Source organism: Taurulus bubalis (genome assembly GCF_910589615.1).
Source record: "Taurulus bubalis genome assembly, chromosome: 17".
Lineage (NCBI taxonomy): Eukaryota > Metazoa > Chordata > Actinopteri > Perciformes > Cottidae > Taurulus > Taurulus bubalis.
In genome coordinates this window covers 22,940,511-22,955,576 of record NC_136605.1, presented here as the reverse complement: position 1 = coordinate 22,955,576, position 15,066 = coordinate 22,940,511, and positions in this window count along the sequence as shown.

The following is a 15,066-nucleotide window of genomic DNA, read 5'->3' as shown; positions in this document are numbered from 1 at the left end:
GTCGCTGAAATTAATTAACCAGATGGATATTTTCTTTATGTATTAACTGAAAATCAATATAAAGTGTGAAAAAAATGAGATCTGTGAATTAAGATCCTGCGTGGACAGAAAGCAGGTGTTCTCCAGCATAAGTCCAGGTGCTATGTGTAGTATTTCAACAGGTTATTATCCATTTAGAGGCATTAGAAGTGGCAATTACAAAATAAATGGGAATTCTGAAGATTAGCTGCAAAAGTAGAAAACCCTTAAATGTCAGATACACATAAATATTTACCGTAAGTCTGCTAACATGAGAGAGGAGAAGTCCCGCCTCTTCCGGTAGTACGATAGTAAACGGCTAGAGACAAATAATGACTTACCGGTTAAATTGTGCCATGCATTACACATGTATTTGTCAAATTAAAAGAAATCTCAGTTTGTCGTAAAACTGTAGAAGTAAAACAGTGAAAATCCGTAATTAGAAAATGTTCACATTGACGCGACGAAGCTTCACACCAACAACGGGTCTCACTCCTTCTTTTGCTTCCTGTCTGAAAACGAGTCTCTGGATAACGTTACATTAGGAACATGGCTAGTTAAGTTAGCTAGCTAGCTAGCTTGCTAGCAAAGCCACAGTAGCGGCCATGTTGGTGTTATTGACGTGCATCGTGTAAGACGAGAGATTTCCCACAAAGCTACATGATACTTTGACGTGCATATTGACAAACATCCATGGCACGTTTCAAACGAGATCAAAATCAATATTTGTCTCTCTCTGTCGACTATCGTACATATTTTTTTACGAAATAAGGTCCTGTTGGGGGAAACCGGAGGGGGCGGGACTTAGCCTCTCTTTATATGAGCTGTCTATCATACCAGACACCGAGCATGCTTTGCAAGCTTTTTTATCACGTTATATTTATGCCATATTATATATATTTATGTATTTTAGAGCAGCGCAGATGAAAACCCAAACAAGTTAAGAAAGTTGACATGAGAAGAGAAACTGCTTGGATGTGTTATGCATGCTGTTATGCAGAAAACAAACTTCATGGGAATTGTAATTGTTGTTTAACTTTGTTATGAATCAGGAAGTAGACGTGAAAAATGGGTAAAAACAACAACACAGAAACATGGGCCACATTTCAGGAAGAAAGAAAAACAATGCGAGGTATGAGGATTTAGGCTTTATTTTTCAAACCAGCACCTTGTGGCCATTAGAAGAACTGCAGCTTTTGTTTTTACTGAGGATTTACAGTCTGGACGGCGTCTCTCATCTTTTTATTCCGGTTCTTCAGAACAAACAGAGACTGATTCAGACGGAGGGGAAATACTACACATAGCTCTTCTAAACAGGTTGTACAAAGCCGAGCCCTATTTATGACGCTGAATGTGAAAACTATAGTGTAAGAGTTATTATTAAAAGCTACATGTCCTGTTCTTCTTTTTCATCTGTGTTGATCCTGTTGGGGAAAACAAACAAATGTCAACGTTCCGTCAGTCCTTTGATATTTAATTTGAGGCACAGATTAGTTTATGAAGATTTATGAAGGTGCAGATGGGAATATTTCCCTCTTTTTGACCACCTTTCATGATTTGTTCAACACAAGTTCAACACATAATTGCAGTTGCAGATGTGAATGCACATAATGTGAGCGTTGTGGTGAAGGATGCTATCTGTACCACAACACACCTCGGGAGCAAACTCCCCCCAAAAGATGCCTGTGAAGTCTAAACAAACACATTTATATTCGCTGTTTTTCTCAGTGTGCATCTGACAAAAGTGTTGAATGCATTTTCCCTCCTCGTAAAACATTTAAAGTACTTTTCAACTTTGTGTCTAAGTGACGGATGGGGAGCGTTGTGTTTAACCGGTCCAGCATTGAAGGCTGGATCCTCTAAAGTGGATTTCTGTTGCCGCTAACAGGCTCAGCTGTTTTCATCAGTGCCTGACACCATTAAGGATGAAACCCTGCAGAGACATTAAACCGTTTTCTGTTCCTTTCTGTTGGTATGGGGTCATGTGACCGGAGTGAGAGAGCCATGTATTTGATTTGTACCGGAACAATGAGTCAGGCACAAAAACACGGGTTGAAAAGTACAAATGCACTATGCTAATGCTAATGCTAGTGCTAATGCAGGGAAGCTTTAAGTGTTCTCGCCTCTTCTCTGGTTAGTGAGGAGAGTTTAAAGTTTAAAGTAAGAGAAGTTCAGGATGAGAATAACGCTTCTCTGTGTTCTGTCTGCCCGTTTATATCTAGAAGCAGTGGAGGAGAAATCATTCCACATGCAGTAGTTTGACTGTTTTTTGAAAAGGGCTTCGGGCAAATATTGACTCCATGCACCGTAAAGTATATCATTAAGCACAACGCAGAATATAAAGGCTTCCACTCCTCGGTCTCTTCCATAAAACATATTTCATGTTGACAGCTCCTTGTGCCGGCTGTGGATTAGACCCTCTTTGGGTCAGGGGGTCAAACACATGACTGACAGCTCCATCACCCAGAAGGTCAGAGGGTCAAAACCGCCCGAAAGGCACGGCGCTCCACCGGCACGCCGCGTCCCCGGGGCGCTGCGGGGCGCCGCTCACCTCCGACCCCTCTGGAATGAACCATAAATGTCTGAGTCTCCGCTCCGCCGCCCACATGAACCCGAACGGCGACCGCATCTCATAAAAGGAAAAAGCTGAAATTGAGCGTCTGTGTTTTAGCAGCCGACGCCAACAGATCAGAGCGAGAGTTGTTTCTTTCAGGTGAAGTAAATATTTAAAAAGTGAATCTCTATTTAAAGAGAAACGGATTTATTGCTCCAGATCAAAAGAAGCCTTTTTCTTTTTCACTGCAGGAAACTTAACGACCAGAAACGTTGAGCTTCTCATAACCTGAACTGAAGAATCTTCACATTCTTTATTGTACGATGTGAATTATTCAGCAGGGAGTTTTATCTGCAGAAGTATCTTCTTCTTCTTCTTCTTCTTCTTCTTCTTCTTCTTCTTCTTCTTCTTCTTCTTCTTCGGTGTCCTGAGCTGACAGTGAGCCGCTCATCTTGGGAGTGTGTGTTGTTGCGTAACGGATTGCAAACAGCTGGGATTAAATTGGCTGCAGAAGTAAGGCCGAGTTTTTTTTGGGGGCCGACGTAATCCAGACTCAAGTTTCTAAATCCCCGTGCCGAAGTCTGTAAACTGGTAGCTGGCAGCTCACAGATCCTCTCTGTACGCAGATGTAAACATGGCGACACTAACATGGCTGATTGAATGTCTTTACTTATATATTTATATATATACTTATATATTTATGTACAACACGCTCTGTTTCCTGTCTCTTTTTCCCTCCAGCACGTATTTAACAGCTGAAGGTCACACAAGGTCATGGGCTTTCTGTGGAACAATAATGCTCTTCTTATTCTTCTTATTCTTCTTCTTCTTCTTCTTCTTCTTCTTCTTCTTCTTGTTCAATCTATTAAGTAAATTATAAAATGATGTATTAATCAGTCTGCATGTCTAACATGCATTACAGCCTCGTTGCAGTTTAAGAAGTGGAGGGAAGTGATGATGTCACTCGGTGATTGTGGAGGGAAGTGATGATGTCACTCGGTGATTGTGGAGGGAAGTGATGATGTCACTCGGTGATTGTGGAGGGAAGTGATGATGTCACTCGGTGATTGTGGAGGGAAGTGATGATGTCACTCGGTGATTGTGGAGGGAAGTGATGATGTCACTCGGTGATTGTGGAGGGAAGTGATGATGTCACTCGGTGATTCGTTAGCTGCCGTTTTGACGCCTCCAGTTTGACGATTTGTCCGTCGCCATCTTGGTTTTCTGCAACCAGGGTGGAACCATGTTTGGACTGAGGAGGAGCTTATGTCTCTGGTAGAGAGACCTGTCAATCACCTTGTAGCTCCGCCTCCAAAGAAAAGCACTGGGCTTCAATCGGCAGAGCTGGAGGTCTCAGGTGAACTGTGTGGCATCCGGTTTGTGGCTTTTATAAACTGGTTTGTGGCTTTTATAAACTGGTTTGTGGCTTTTATTAACTGGTTTGTGGCTTTTATTAACTGGTTTGTGGGTTTTATAAACTAGTTTGTGGCTTTTATAAACTGGTTTGTGGCTTTTATAAACTGGTTTATGGCTTTTATAAACTGGTTTGTGGCTTTTTTATAAACTGGTTTGTGGGTTTCATAAACTAGTTTGTGGCTTTTATAAACTGGTTTGTGGCTTTTATAAACTGGTTTATGGCTTTTATAAACTGGTTTGTGGCTTTTATAAACTGGTTTATGGCTTTTATAAACTGGTTTGTGGCTTTTATAAACTGGTTTGTGGCTTTTATAAACTGGTTCATGGCTTTTATAAACTGGTGTATGGCTTTTATAAACTGGTTTGTGGCTTTTATAAACTGGTTTGTGGGTTTCATAAACTAGTTTGTGGCTTTTATAAACTGGTTTGTGGCTTTTATAAACTGGTTTATGGCTTTTATAAACTGGTTTGTGGCTTTTATAAACTGGTTTGTGGGTTTTATAAACTAGTTTGTGGCTTTTATAAACTGGTTTGTGGCTTTTATAAACTGGTTTGTGGGTTTTATAAACTAGTTTGTGGCTTTTATAAACTGGTTTGTGGCTTTTATAAATGGGAACTAGAACCATGTGACCATGAAGGAGATCCTCTCCTCTCTTTGTCTCTTTCCAGCAGGCTTTCATTTGCTTTCAGTTAAATTTCAGCTGCCACAATTACTCACTAGTCCCCAACAAATGCACAATTTCCTCCTAAAGACTAAAGTGACCCGTTTTAGGGCATCTGCTGTGTTTTATTGAAGATGTGCGTCTTCATTGGATCCAATGGGCTTGGAGCTGAGAGCCATGATGAGAAGGGAATCGAGTCACAAACCTTCTCATTTTACAGCTTAACAGAAACTAAAACCTGAGGACATGAAGAGGACATGAGGAGGACATGAAGAGGACATGAGGAGGACATGAAGAGGACATAAGGAGGACATGAAGAGGACATGAGGAGGACATGAAGAGGACATAAGGAGGACATGAAGAGGACATGAGGAGGACATGAGGAGGACATGAAGAGGACATAAGGAGGACATGAGGAGGACATGAAGAGGACATAAGGAGGACATGAGGAGGACATGAAGAGGACATGAGGAGGACATGAAGAGGACATAAGGAGGACATGAAGAGGACATGAGGAGGACATGAGGAGGACATGAGGAGGACATGAAGAGGACATAAGGAGGACATGAGGAGGACATGAAGAGGACATGAAGAGGACATAAGGAGGACATGAAGAGGACATGAAGAGGACATGAAGAGGACATGAGGAGGACATGAGGAGGACATGAGGAGGACATGAAGAGGACATGAAGAGGACATGAGGAGGACATGAGGAGGACATGAAGAGGACATGAAGAGGACATGAAGAGGACATGAGGAGGACATGAAGAGGACATGAGGAGGACATGAGGAGGACATGAAGAGGACATGAAGAGGACATGAGGAGGACATGAAGAGGACATGAGGAGGACATGAGGAGGACATGAGGAGAACAAGAGGAGGACATGAGGAGAACATGAGGAGAACAAGAGGAGGACATGAGGAGGACATGAGGAGGACATGAGGAGGACATGAAGAGGACATGAGGAGGACATGAGGAGGACATGAAGAGAACAAGAGGAGGACATGAAGAGGACATGAGGAGAACAAGAGGAGGACATGAGGAGAACAAGAGGAGGACATGAGGAGAACAAGAGGAGGACATGAGGAGAACAAGAGGAGGACATGAGGAGGACATGAGGAGAACAAGAGGAGGACATGAGGAGGACATGAGGAGGACATGAAGAGGACATGAGGAGGACATGAAGAGGACATGAGGAGGACATGAGGAGGACATGAGGAGAACAAGAGGAGGACATGAGGAGGACATGAGGAGGACATGAAGAGGACATGAGGAGAACAAGAGGAGGACATGAGGAGGACATGAGGAGGACATGAAGAGGACATGAGGAGGACATGAGGAGGACATGAGGAGGACAAGAGGAGGACATGAGGAGGACATGAGGAGGACATGAGGAGAACATGAAGACTCGTCACCTCCAGTGTTTCTTCGTCTCGCTTTAAATGCTAAACGATAAATCTTTTTCCAAAATGGCCTGTTGGAGAAATATCAATACGCTCATTGATTTCACACCCAGGTGACCCTCGTTATAAAGTTCATGTCTTCACATTCACACGAATGAAGTGATGAACGGTCACACTTTCATTTGGAGACACTTTACATGTCGGCGTTATCTTTGACCTTTAATCAGCCATTATAATCTGTGTGATCACTATTTCCTCAGCTGTAATTAAAGTTGTTGAATGTTCGTATAAATACTAGACAACAGATCTTATAGGGAGTTCAACCTGAATGCTGAGCAATGCCGTAGGAGCAACGCTGTAGGAGCAACGCCGTAAGAGCAACGCCGTAAGAGCAATGCCGTAAGAGCAACGCCGTAAGAGCAACGCTGTCAGAGCAACGCCGTAGGAGCAACGCCGTAAGAGCAACGCCGTAGCAACAACGCCATGTTAGCGATCTGTCCCTCAAAGGGGACACACCCTTAAATAATCCAAATTTGAAGCCTTAATATAATCCTAAAAGCAGAGTTATATAACAATTCACCCCCGTAAAGTTGTCATAAACATATATATTATCTATAGAGACCAAAACTATCTTTTGTACTAGGCTGTACAGATGTTTATTTCTGCTGTATAGTTGGGCTTTTTAACATGGAGGTCTATGGGGATTGACTCGGTTTGTAGGCAGCCTCAAGTGGCCATTTGAGGAACTGCGGCTTTCTGTTTGGGCTTCATTTTACAACACCGGAGGTTGCTGCTTGCTGTGAACACCAAACTGGCATATTATCAGGAATAAGCTAAACCAACACTACAATCAAAAAGATGTTTAAAAGCTTCATAACAACTGTGACGTGATCAGAACTGTAGTTTCAATGCGTAGCGCCTTCCTACTGGATGCAGCATCCAACCAACGGCAGGACTCTCGCCTGGCACTACGTGAGTGTCGTGTCAGTCCTTGGAAAATACATTAGATGCATATTTGTGTGCAGCTGCCGGGCTTAATGGGGCTTGATGAGAGCAATGCTTCATCTCAAGGTGGACCTGCATTGTTTCCAGTCTGTACAAACAGCCTCAGACTGCATGACCTTCTCTATTAGCAAAGACACGGCAATAAACAAGCGCTTGTATTCACTGAGGTCGGTTGTTCATCACTGTGGTGATGTTTGCAGAGAATCTTGCACTAGTGACACAAAGACATCGGTCACAGACCGTCCAGAAGAAGGAGGGAAACAGGGTTTTATCACCAGATAATAGGAGGCATTTATAATGAAGCAATTCATTTCCAATGGGACATCGCAGGGATCAATACCCTTGATTCTGATGAATTGAACTGCCCGTCCTTCACCATGGCTTCTCGGAGGCTGATCAATGCATAACAGGCCTCATTAGCGGTGACATTTCATGCATCTGGTCAGCGGAGCGACTGGAGCTCCAGCGGGTCGGGAAAAAGCACGAAAGGCGATCAATTTGTTTCAAGGAACACGGATCGTTTCTGTTTTTGTCCTGTTGCAGGGACAGACAGGGACAGACACAGACAGGGACAGTCCTGAGACAGACACAGACAGACACAGACAGACACAGTCCTGTTGCAGGGACAGACAGGGACAGACAGGGACAGACACAATGCCAGTGAAACGTACACTGAGAGCTCCTTCTTTGTGGTGGACGCATGAATGACATGCCTCCACGTGACTAAGCAACCGCCAGAGCAAGTGGTGAAGTATTAAATATCCCAAAAGTCTCCTCATGGCAGGCTGGACGGGAGACGGGTCCAACAAGCGGGACTCAACCAGAGAGAGGTGGTGGTTTAGTGGTCTAAACCTCACTGGTGGTTTAGTGGTCTAAACCTCACTGGTGGTTTATGTCTAAACCTCACTGGTGGTTTAGTGGTCTAAACCTCACTGGTGGTTTATGTCTAAACCTCACTGGTGGTTTATGTCTAAACCTCACTGGTGGTTTAGTTTCTAAACCAAAGACATTTACTCTACAAGTCAACAAAGGAAGACTTTCCTCGTTGACGTTTCTGTGTTTAAGTTTTAGTTTTTACTCGAACGAGGACGTTTCAAACAAGGACTAACTTTATTTTATTTACCATGTATTGGACAGTGGAAATAATGTTTTCCCCACAGAATAATGACCACATTGTTGGTTAACTCTTGTTATTTTGATGTGAATGACTTGACGCTAGATATTTAAAATGTTATTAATTATTGTAATCATTAAATTGGAGGACAATAAAACAAAAAGCAGTTGAGGACTACATGCATGTCTTTATTTTATTCGCCATTTATTGGACATGTTCCACCTAATTATGGGCACATTGTTGCATCATCAACACGTATTATTCTGTGTCAGTAGATTCTACTGCGTCCAGGGAAAAGAGTTGAACAGTCACCGTCCTGCTGAATCCCAGAGGACGAGTCAAAGTCGTTCATTAAAAGTGGGACTTTTTTACGTGCGTGCTCCCGGTGCTCATCAAGTGTAAAACATCCCGCCGGGTAGCGCAGCTTTTACTGGAGCAGAGGCGTCGTATATCACCTCCTTTAAACTGGACCTCCGGGACGAGCCTCTGTGTCGCTGTGATTTGTGTCCCTCTCCAGTTTATTGTCATTGAATGGTTTTTATTTATTTAATTTTTTACCACGCATCTGTTTTCTTGTGTTACATAACAGGTTGTCGCAGAGGCCGGAGCCGTAAACATCCCAGTGTTGCTCCAACACAAATAAAGCCTCAGTGTGTTCATGCTATGGGGAACACCTCTCTCCGCTGTGAGAGGAAAGCACCAACACGGTTATAGTTCTACATTACGTTTCATTTACCTGACGCTTCCAAAGAGACATACATGTTTCCTCTCTACACCGCAGACACAGCAACGGGAGCATTAAGGGTTAAGAGTCTCAAGGACACAACGACGTGGACTAGCGGGGCCGGGGCCCGAACCACCGATCCTCTGATTGAAAGAGGGGCATGCTAACCACCTAGCCACAGTCGCCTAGTTCTGCTGCCCAAAGTTGATTGTTGTTATTCGGGGTGGGAAGATGTGATCGACATGTCTGTGTGTGTGTGTGTGTGTGTGTGTGTGTGTGTGTGTGCGCGTGTGTGTGTGCGCGTGTGTGTGTGCGCGTGTGTGTGTGCGCGTGTCCTCAGACAACGGCTCGTATGATATCAAACAAAAAGGGAATCCTCATTTATTTTATTTTACTTTTGTCAGCGAAGGTCCAGCAACATGTACGTTCATGAAGACATGAAGTCTTTTTTAAATGAACCTCCATCTTTAATTAATTAACCTACTTAGTTTGAAAAGATTGGTTATGTTTAGTAAAACATCGTGCAATACTTAGTTATGTTTAGAAAAGAGCCTGAAATACTTCATTATGATTACGAAAAGATGGTGAAATACTTAGTTAGCTTTAATAACATATCTTTGTTTGGGTTAGAATAACTTCGGAGGAGTTACATGACGAGAACAAGAACACAAGATGGCGGTTTGTTGGACCGTCTCTGCAGCCCTCGTTCATGGTTTGGTGGATAACATACAAAATATATATTTTTGCAATATCTATGAATTATGGCGCATTGTTTTTCTTCGGTATCGCTACAGATGCTGCATGAGAACAGCTGTCTGTGTTTCAGTTATGTTTCTTTAAATCAAGTCATATCATTGTGGATCGACTCACGATTTAAAACTAAACCTTTTTCTGATTTCATTTCACAAACTCGTACATTTGTTCAGGTGGAGTTTGATACCGAGCACAAGGCACCCTTTAGCGTTTCGATGTAAAACCCTCTGCTTCATGAGTAAATGTAAATGATTTATTTAAAAACCTGAAAAGCCAAACTCAGGACTTCCACCTGTCGGCCCTTCAGCGCTCTGAGCGGCTCCATGGCTCCTGAACTGGACGATTACTTTGAGGTTGCATCAGCGCTTTGATGCTCAAGTGGTGTGTTATTTAACCATAAAGAGCATGCAAGGCCAAAAAGAGAAAATGCATGAAGTCTATCTTGAAAGCAGAGGATTTATACAAGTAAATCTGTTTTTGTAAAGCTGCAGTTTTATATTTTTGGCCACTAGGGGGAGAAAAACACATCGGACTTTATCGCAATCTTTTCCAAATGTTTTACAAAACTTAGCCACATATATATTTTTTTAACAAACGTCAAGATCCGGGGAGAGCGGACAGAATTAAATCTGCACGTTTGTATATGTATTAATTTATTTTTGCTTGTTTTATTGGTGACAAAGGATATTACACATAGTGACATGAACAAGGAAGGCTAAAGTAAAGACAGACATGCAGACAATAAAGCAGTGATGATGACGTAATGAAATGATCAGAATGTGTTTAAATCCCGTGACATTAAGGAGCATCCCCTCCTCCCGTTAGAGGCGCATGAATCCGTGGAGGACGCAGCGCAGCCGCGTGAGCTGCAGACCTTGACTTGGGGAAGTTAATGCTTTATGTAAATCTGAGTCCTCACGAGCATCAGGGAGCAAACGTGAGTCGTGTTTGTCCTTTATTAACAGACCGGCTCGGCCCTCTGAATACCTGATTGGTGAGTTTGTGTCTGTTGGAAACACGCTCACAATGTACTTAATGAAACAAACTAAATAAATAACAGTAAGAGTGTTTTGAGCCGGACCGTCGGCTGCAGAGCAGCTGCTCGGCTTGATATCGAGCGTCATGAATAGACGACACACACATTTTAATTACAGCTCCATTGTTGTGGCGGTTTGGGAATCAAGTGTTTGTAATCAACAGGTTGTGTTTTCCTCCTCTGCATGTCCCCGATCAAATTACATTCTCCTACAAATAAACATTATTCACAGTCACAGTGTTTTAAACACGCTCTCAATGTGTGGAGTCGGAACGAAACGAACACAACGCGGTTCCTTGTGGTCGGTACAAACATCGCGGTTTGGCTTAAAATGCGTACGTTTGTTAGATTATTGAAGTTGACTTAAATGAAACAAGTCAACGTCGACTGGAACAGCTGGATTCTCCCGATATAACAACATCTTAAGGGAACCCGTCTTCTCAGGCTGCAGGTGAACCGCTCAACTTCCTGTGAGGAAAACAGTCTCACGGCAGTTCGGGGAAAAGGGGAAAACATCATGGATGGGCTTAAGATAATACAGTTAGGTTCAGGCAACAGAAGCAGGTGCTTAGGTTGACGAAAACCTTCAGGAACTAAAGTGAAGCCAACGGGAAGTGTCTTCAAACCTGCATTCTCTCTAATGTCCACCAGGGGGCGACTCAACTGAACCGCGACACGGCCTCAAACACGTCACCACTACGGATTGTAGTAGATAGTAGATTGACTTTCCATGAGCGTTGTGTGTGTGTGTGTGTGTGTGTGTGTGTGTGTGTGTGTGTGTGTGTGTGTGTCTTTAAGAGGTTAGCGTAGCTGCAATAGCATCAGTTACAGCAGAACTGGAGAGTATTTCTTCATTGAAAGAGGAGCGAAGAAGATGATGATGGAGAAGATGTTTTTTAGCTCAACTCACTACTGGTTTCGGTTGGAGTTTGATTGACAGGTGGTTCATCCAATCACCTGTCAAGTACCTGCCCTTTTCCTAACAGGAAGACTGTTTCCTCCTATTAGAGTTGATAGAAACTTCCGTAAGCAGCTGATTTAGAGTGAAACCGCATGTGTGTGTTTCTAGAAGGAAGGAGAATCATGTTGCCAACGCTGTGCAGCTGAACGTCCGTCCCATCAGCTCTGCCGTCAGACGCCTAAAGTCTCCCGAGACTCTGCAGGAAATGTCAGACAAATATCAGCGAGCCACAGCTGGCGGGAAAACATTACAGCGATCTGTTTGATGAACATACATCACACAGCCCGAGAGCTTCAGGACGTCGTGATGAAGGAGTGGCTCTAGAATGAAATAAAAGACTGGTTGTAGTGAACCAAATAAATCCTCATGTTGCGTCACACACACTGAGGTTGTTGGAAATCAAGTGAAGTCCATGAATTACATTTTACTGACATCTTGTGGCCAATCTGTGTCATTACATGTGACCTAACTGGGCCTGTTAAAACGGAATTAGGATTTAAGGGCCACAACTTCTGGTCCAGACTGAAATATCTCCACTTTTCTTTTGTTCTTTTGTTCTTTTCAGGATGAACTGAAACAACTCTGCTTAAACTCTCAATCTCCACTCACGACTTTTATGAAACCCTTTTTGGACTTCATGAAGTTTGCATTCCTGCACACTTTGCAGGGAATTACCCCAGTGGCAGCCGTGCATGTTCTACTTGGGCCTTCAGTGCCGCGCAGTACACATCAGGGGCGGACTGGGGGGAAAAGGTGGACCGGGAGTTACTGTCAGACCGACCCACTCACTACACGGCGTGCGGCTCACTCAGCACACGTTCATCAGACTGTCGTGTGTGGACAGCAGACGCTCACTCTGCTCTACTATTACGGGCATGGAGGGAGATCACACGGGGGCACCGACCTGCGTTGCGTTTCTGGAATACGTTTCCATGTGTTTTATGGCTGAACATATCCGCTCAACAGTGGCAGTCGATATTAGGATCAAACACGCCCGTAACCCTCCGTGAGAAAGGCGTTGTCAGTAAATCCACCAGCTAGTCCGTTTCTCCTCCGTCACATTGAGTGTTAAAAGAACTACACCAAGCAAAATACTAAACATGGAATTACTTCTCTAACATATGTTTCAACAACCGGAAATGTTCCTACTCCTTCCTACTGAGTTCTGCTAGCTAGTTTTCCGTTAGACAAAAGTCACGACCAATCACAGCGCATGTTAATGCTCACGCTGGCTCACGGACAGTTACTAGTTACTTCTGAAAATTGTAACTAGATTACTTTACTAGCTACTGCATTTGAAAAGTAACTTCACTACTAGTTACTTTACTTTCCATTTTTTTAAGCAAATGTCCAAATTAACCGCAAAGATACCTGGACAAACATCACGGCCCTTTCATCACTTTATGTTCAATGTTCAATAAAGGGCATCTCTTAGCCTTTCCACAGAGTGTATTGTAAACATGTAAAACTAAATGGCATATAAAACTCAGCCATTAACTTGAATCAACATTAACCCTGTTCACACTGTCTGACCAAAGAAATATGCCTCACTTTAAAATGCACAAACAACAGGATCCAAGAGGCTGTGCATGGTGGGGACATTCAGGTCAAACAGCACAACACATTAAAACAGGCTTTGGGAAACATGAGACCCCACTAAACCAAACGGGGGCCGACTCCTAAGAACAAAACCAGCTGGTTATAGGAATCATTGTAGTGGTTTAAGAAAAATAGGAAAATGAATGGCACTTTTTCCCATAAAATAGAAACAGAAATGCACTTAACCCAAAAAATAGAAACAGAAAATGCAATTAAATAAACAGAAAATCCACTTCATCATTGCCTAAATGAACAGAAAGTGCACTATATCCTATGAAGTTTATCATTTTTCTCTATTCTTCAAAATAGCGATTGTATCGCATGAGTAAAAGTCTCTTTATCTTTTACCCGACAGCCTGTTCCTCCTTGGGGTCAGAACAATACTGCCCAGGCTGAAAGCCTTTCTAGTGTTGTAACTTGTTTTATTACATGATTTACTCTTATTGTGAAGAGCATGTAAACAGGAAGTGCTTTTACTTTGAAGGCAGACAGTACAGTGATACGTGCTTGTTGACGCTAACTAATGTTGATGTTTCGTGTGGAAAATATATACATGTCTGGTGCAAGAGCGCGTTCTCAATGCTTTAACAGTTGTAATACTGCAGTTCACCAGTAGAGGGAGTCCGTTCAAACAGACGTGTCTTGTCCTCACTAGAAGCTCCACGTCATTACAGACAGGTGCACTTGATGGTATTGAGTGTTGTATTGCTTTGCAATATCCTTAATCCTAGGGAACCTGGAGAGAACCTCCCAGTTGGATCCGGGCTCTCCGTCTCCGTCTCCTCCATTCCCCGCTTCCCTCCCTCTACGCACCAGCAGCTACGTCACTCAGATCACTCAGATGGAGTTCTGTGATAGGCTGTTCATCAGGAAGTGTCGTGTGACTCGCGCGCCGCAAAAAGAGAACTTTTCGGACTGGTACACATGTCTTGAGTAACGCAGGAACGCACGTTCCTGAGGTCTAGTAAAGTAGTGTAGTTACAATGTGTTGAGTGTAATGCGTTACTTTACTTCGTTACCTATAAAAGTAATTACGTTACTGTAATCCGTTACTTTGTAACTCGTTACCCCCACACTGCTCACGGACCAATCACACGTCCAGAGCCAGCTTGCAGGCGCTGCACGTCAAAGAACACGCCCAGCATGTCAAACTAAAGATCTGATTGGTTGAAGTCTATGACATTACGACAACGTCTCCATGTACTTTAGTCTGCAAAGAGCAGCTAGAAGCCGCTCTGCTTCCATAGAGACACAGAGGTGACATCTGATTGGATGAGAGCTCTCCTTCAAACCAGCTGCCTGAAAGCAGCGCTGCAGGCTGAAGCAGAGCAACAGAGGAAGACAGGAGCTGTGACATGAGAAAATAAGCTAATAGGTACAAATAATTGTAATACATGTAGTGTATTTGTGAAAAACAATTAAGTTATAAAATAGCTATAACTTTGTGATTCTGTTTAGGCCAGCAGAGAAGGCCCACCACTGAATTACCCACAATTCATAGCAATGTGACGTTAGACACGGTAGAAGGAGATGCAAGAAGAAGAACAAAAGGTAAACAAAGAGGAGGACAGGTGTGTTTTCAGCCTGGTAAATTAAATTCACCTCAGAAGCATGAAGGACAAAACATTGGTAAGGTGACGCGTCACAGCAAACATTTGATGCATTCTGTGTTTTTTATGTTTCTTTCATTTGGTTGATAGACAAGACGAAAAATACAAATTATCACCAGAATTTTCTTTTAAAAAAGAACACATGTTTATATGACATCAGTGAGCGAAGCTTCCATTTTGCATGCAGACTGAAACGTTTGCATGAAAGCT